The sequence below is a fragment of the Brachyhypopomus gauderio genome, unplaced genomic scaffold (assembly GCF_052324685.1).
Source record: "Brachyhypopomus gauderio isolate BG-103 unplaced genomic scaffold, BGAUD_0.2 sc149, whole genome shotgun sequence".
NCBI lineage: Eukaryota > Metazoa > Chordata > Actinopteri > Gymnotiformes > Hypopomidae > Brachyhypopomus > Brachyhypopomus gauderio.
Window position 1 is genome coordinate 317021 of NW_027506970.1, and position 6506 is coordinate 323526.

At 34.4% G+C, this 6506-nt stretch overlaps 1 long non-coding RNA gene across 1 annotated transcript; it reads left to right on the forward strand.

Moving 5' to 3' along the window:
- Window positions 1–608: 608 nt before the first annotated feature.
- LOC143500420 (uncharacterized) lies at window positions 609–1456 on the forward strand. Its single transcript, XR_013126791.1, has 3 exons — window positions 609–855; window positions 1250–1306; window positions 1416–1456. It is a non-coding gene; the product is annotated as an uncharacterized LOC143500420 (long non-coding RNA).
- Window positions 1457–6506: the final 5050 nt, after the last annotated feature.

Below are 6506 nucleotides of genomic sequence, written 5' to 3' on the forward strand. Positions count from 1 at the left end.
ATGATAAGATCATCATCTGCTGAGACAACAACTACCCCAGCTACTACTACTACAGGTTACTCTTGGTTGTTTATTACTAATATACTATATCCACTAAACACATTAAACCCATAAGCCTACCTTTTACATGACACTGACTTGACTTCTGTTGCTGGTTTGTTTAGGAATCACATCTACCACTACAGGTATATGAAGCATATAATAAGCAAAATAATAAGTAGCAATTATTAGTAGCAAAATCATTTCAAGGGGCCTCAGATTGTATGTCTTCCTTTCTTGGTAGTTTCTGTCTTGCTACATCATTTTTATGAATATAACATAATAAGACATACAGTATGTATGTAGTCATTTTGTTTTAAACAGTCCTCAGACGGTCTGTTTCTCTTTGTTAGTTTCTGTCTTGTTACATCATTTTTTCGTAAATATAACAAAGCTGGCAGTCTGAAGGTATTTGTATAGTTTAATTTATGTGCTGTCAATCAGAAATATTTCTTTCTACATATACCACAAGTCCTACACATTTCCTTGTTTCTCTAGGTGGTTTATCATCGACCAGTACAGCAGGTACATTCATGAATTGTTATCAAATGTGCAGTGGGTAGTTTTGAACATTTTTTGCTGGTGATTTAACACTGAACGATGCACTAGCACACCATTTTATGATGTTTTAGTCATGAAAATGTCTTCTGCTGAGACAACAATTACCCCAACATCGACTACAGGTTACTGTACTTGTTTGTCATTACTGATAAAACGTGAACTAACCCATAAGCCCGCCTTTCCTTGACACTGACGTTTCTCTGTTGATGGCTTGTTTAGGAATCACAAGTACAACTACTCCTACAAAGAACGCAGGTATAGTAATTGTACATTTTTGATGTCCAAGGTTTTTTTTTTAATAAGAAAACTCGTAATCTGAATTTCAATCAATCAATCAAAATGTATTTATATAGTGCTTTTTACAACAGTTGTTGTCACAAAGCAACTTTACTAGTGTCCAAATTTATATTTCTATATTAATGTTGTAAATCTGGAAAATGAATGCATATAAAATCTAAGTTTTGTGCAAGTCCTGCATATTTACTTGTTCCTCTGGGTGGTTTGTCATCAAACCGTACAGCAGGTACATTCATAAGTTGCTGTTGTGAGAGCTGTAGTTGGGAGGTGGGGGCTGGGGTTGAATATTTTCTACTGGTGATGGAGCACTGAATATTATTAACCATTATGCAATTTCATTATGTTGTTTTAGTCATGATAACATCATCATCTGCTGAGACAACAACTACCCCAGCTACTACTACTACAGGTTACTCTTGGTTGTTTATTACTAATATACTATATCCACTAAACACATTAAACCCATAAGCCTACCTTTTACATGACACTGACTTGACTTCTGTTGCTGGTTTGTTTAGGAATCACTTCTACCACTACGGGTATATGAAGCATATAATAAGCAAAATAATAAGTAGCAATTATTAGTAGCAAAATCATTTCAAGCGGCCTCAGATTGTATGTCTTCCTTTCTTGGTAGTTTCTGTCTTGCTACATCATTTTTATGAATATAACATAATAAGACATACAATAATAAGACATACAGTATGTATGTAGTCATTTTGTTTTAAACAGTCCTCAGACGGTCTATTTCTCTTTGTTAGTTTTTGTCTTGTTACATCATTTTTTTGTAAATATAACAAAGCTGGCAGTCTGAAGGTATTTGTATAGTTTAATTTATGTGCTGTCAATCAGAAATATTTCTTTCTACATATACCACAAGTCCTACACATTTCCTTGTTTCTCTAGGTGGTTTATCATCGACCAGTACAGCAGGTACATTCATGAATTGTTATCAAATGTGCAGTGGGTAGTTTTGAACATTTTTTGCTGGTGATTTAACACTGAACGATGCACTAGCACACCATTTTATGATGTTTTAGTCATGAAAATGTCTTCTGCTGAGACAACAATTACCCCAACATCGACTACAGGTTACTGTACTTGTTTGTCATTACTGATAAACCGTGAACTAACCCATAAGCCCGCCTTTCCTTGACACCGACGTTTCTCTGTTGATGGCTTGTTTAGGAATCACAAGTACAACTACTCCTACAAAGAACGCAGGTATAGTAATTGTACATTTTTGATGTCCAAGTTTTTTTTTTTAATAAGAAAACTCGTAATCTGAATTTCAATCAATCAATCAAAATGTATTTATATAGTGCTTTTTACAACAGTTGTTGTCACAAAGCAACTTTACTAGTGTCCAAATTTATATTTCTATATTAATGTTGTAAATCTCGAAAATGAATGCATATAAAATCTAAGTTTTGTGCAAGTCCTGCATATTTACTTGTTCCTCTGGGTGGTTTGTCATCAAACCGTACAGCAGGTACATTCATAAGTTGCTGTTGTGAGAGCTGTAGTTGGGAGGTGGGGGGTGGGGTTGAATATTTTCTACTGGTGATGGAGCACTGAATATTATTAACCATTATGCAATTTCATTATGTTGTTTTAGTCATGATAACATCATCATCTGCTGAGACAACAACTACCCCAGCTACTACTACTACAGGTTACTCTTGGTTGTTTATTACTAATATACTATATCCACTAAACACATTAAACCCATAAGCCTACCTTTTACATGACACTGACTTGACTTCTGTTGCTGGTTTGTTTAGGAATCACATCTACCACTACAGGTATATGAAGCATATAATAAGCAAAATAATAAGTAGCAATTATTAGTAGCAAAATCATTTCAAGGGGCCTCAGATTGTATGTCTTCCTTTCTTGGTAGTTTCTGTCTTGCTACATCATTTTTATGAATATAACATAATAAGACATACAGTATGTATGTAGTCATTTTGTTTTAAACAGTCCTCAGACGGTCTGTTTCTCTTTGTTAGTTTCTGTCTTGTTACATCATTTTTTCGTAAATATAACAAAGCTGGCAGTCTGAAGGTATTTGTATAGTTTAATTTATGTGCTGTCAATCAGAAATATTTCTTTCTACATATACCACAAGTCCTACACATTTCCTTGTTTCTCTAGGTGGTTTATCATCGACCAGTACAGCAGGTACATTCATGAATTGTTATCAAATGTGCAGTGGGTAGTTTTGAACATTTTTTGCTGGTGATTTAACACTGAACGATGCACTAGCACACCATTTTATGATGTTTTAGTCATGAAAATGTCTTCTGCTGAGACAACAATTACCCCAACATCGACTACAGGTTACTGTACTTGTTTGTCATTACTGATAAAACGTGAACTAACCCATAAGCCCGCCTTTCCTTGACACTGACGTTTCTCTGTTGATGGCTTGTTTAGGAATCACAAGTACAACTACTCCTACAAAGAACGCAGGTATAGTAATTGTACATTTTTGATGTCCAAGGTTTTTTTTTTAATAAGAAAACTCGTAATCTGAATTTCAATCAATCAATCAAAATGTATTTATATAGTGCTTTTTACAACAGTTGTTGTCACAAAGCAACTTTACTAGTGTCCAAATTTATATTTCTATATTAATGTTGTAAATCTGGAAAATGAATGCATATAAAATCTAAGTTTTGTGCAAGTCCTGCATATTTACTTGTTCCTCTGGGTGGTTTGTCATCAAACCGTACAGCAGGTACATTCATAAGTTGCTGTTGTGAGAGCTGTAGTTGGGAGGTGGGGGCTGGGGTTGAATATTTTCTACTGGTGATGGAGCACTGAATATTATTAACCATTATGCAATTTCATTATGTTGTTTTAGTCATGATAACATCATCATCTGCTGAGACAACAACTACCCCAGCTACTACTACTACAGGTTACTCTTGGTTGTTTATTACTAATATACTATATCCACTAAACACATTAAACCCATAAGCCTACCTTTTACATGACACTGACTTGACTTCTGTTGCTGGTTTGTTTAGGAATCACTTCTACCACTACGGGTATATGAAGCATATAATAAGCAAAATAATAAGTAGCAATTATTAGTAGCAAAATCATTTCAAGCGGCCTCAGATTGTATGTCTTCCTTTCTTGGTAGTTTCTGTCTTGCTACATCATTTTTATGAATATAACATAATAAGACATACAATAATAAGACATACAGTATGTATGTAGTCATTTTGTTTTAAACAGTCCTCAGACGGTCTATTTCTCTTTGTTAGTTTTTGTCTTGTTACATCATTTTTTTGTAAATATAACAAAGCTGGCAGTCTGAAGGTATTTGTATAGTTTAATTTATGTGCTGTCAATCAGAAATATTTCTTTCTACATATACCACAAGTCCTACACATTTCCTTGTTTCTCTAGGTGGTTTATCATCGACCAGTACAGCAGGTACATTCATGAATTGTTATCAAATGTGCAGTGGGTAGTTTTGAACATTTTTTGCTGGTGATTTAACACTGAACGATGCACTAGCACACCATTTTATGATGTTTTAGTCATGAAAATGTCTTCTGCTGAGACAACAATTACCCCAACATCGACTACAGGTTACTGTACTTGTTTGTCATTACTGATAAAACGTGAACTAACCCATAAGCCCGCCTTTCCTTGACACTGACGTTTCTCTGTTGATGGCTTGTTTAGGAATCACAAGTACAACTACTCCTACAAAGAACGCAGGTATAGTAATTGTACATTTTTGATGTCCAAGGTTTTTTTTTTAATAAGAAAACTCGTAATCTGAATTTCAATCAATCAATCAAAATGTATTTATATAGTGCTTTTTACAACAGTTGTTGTCACAAAGCAACTTTACTAGTGTCCAAATTTATATTTCTATATTAATGTTGTAAATCTGGAAAATGAATGCATATAAAATCTAAGTTTTGTGCAAGTCCTGCATATTTACTTGTTCCTCTGGGTGGTTTGTCATCAAACCGTACAGCAGGTACATTCATAAGTTGCTGTTGTGAGAGCTGTAGTTGGGAGGTGGGGGCTGGGGTTGAATATTTTCTACTGGTGATGGGGCACTGAATATTATTAACCATTATGCAATTTCATTATGTTGTTTTAGTCATGATAACATCATCATCTGCTGAGACAACAACTACCCCAGCTACTACTACTACAGGTTACTCTTGGTTGTTTATTACTAATATACTATATCCACTAAACACATTAAACCCATAAGCCTACCTTTTACATGACACTGACTTGACTTCTGTTGCTGGTTTGTTTAGGAATCACTTCTACCACTACGGGTATATGAAGCATATAATAAGCAAAATAATAAGTAGCAATTATTAGTAGCAAAATCATTTCAAGCGGCCTCAGATTGTATGTCTTCCTTTCTTGGTAGTTTCTGTCTTGCTACATCATTTTTATGAATATAACATAATAAGACATACAATAATAAGACATACAGTATGTATGTAGTCATTTTGTTTTAAACAGTCCTCAGACGGTCTATTTCTCTTTGTTAGTTTTTGTCTTGTTACATCATTTTTTTGTAAATATAACAAAGCTGGCAGTCTGAAGGTATTTGTATAGTTTAATTTATGTGCTGTCAATCAGAAATATTTCTTTCTACATATACCACAAGTCCTACACATTTCCTTGTTTCTCTAGGTGGTTTATCATCGACCAGTACAGCAGGTACATTCATGAATTGTTATCAAATGTGCAGTGGGTAGTTTTGAACATTTTTTGCTGGTGATTTAACACTGAACGATGCACTAGCACACCATTTTATGATGTTTTAGTCATGAAAATGTCTTCTGCTGAGACAACAATTACCCCAACATCGACTACAGGTTACTGTACTTGTTTGTCATTACTGATAAACCGTGAACTAACCCATAAGCCCGCCTTTCCTTGACACCGACGTTTCTCTGTTGATGGCTTGTTTAGGAATCACAAGTACAACTACTCCTACAAAGAACGCAGGTATAGTAATTGTACATTTTTGATGTCCAAGTTTTTTTTTTTAATAAGAAAACTCGTAATCTGAATTTCAATCAATCAATCAAAATGTATTTATATAGTGCTTTTTACAACAGTTGTTGTCACAAAGCAACTTTACTAGTGTCCAAATTTATATTTCTATATTAATGTTGTAAATCTCGAAAATGAATGCATATAAAATCTAAGTTTTGTGCAAGTCCTGCATATTTACTTGTTTCTCTGGGTGGTTTGTCATCAACCCGTACAGCAGGTACATTCATAAGTTGCTGTTGTGAGAGCTGTAGTTGGGAGGTGGGGGGTGGGGTTGAATATTTTCTACTGGTGATGGAGCACTGAATATTATTAACCATTATGCAATTTCATTATGTTGTTTTAGTCATGATAACATCATCATCTGCTGAGACAACAACTACCCCAGCTACTACTACTACAGGTTACTCTTGGTTGTTTATTACTAATATACTATATCCACTAAACACATTAAACCCATAAGCCTACCTTTTACATAACACTGACTTGACTTCTGTTGCTGGTTTGTTTAGGAATCACATCTACCACTACAGGTATATGAAGCATATAATAAG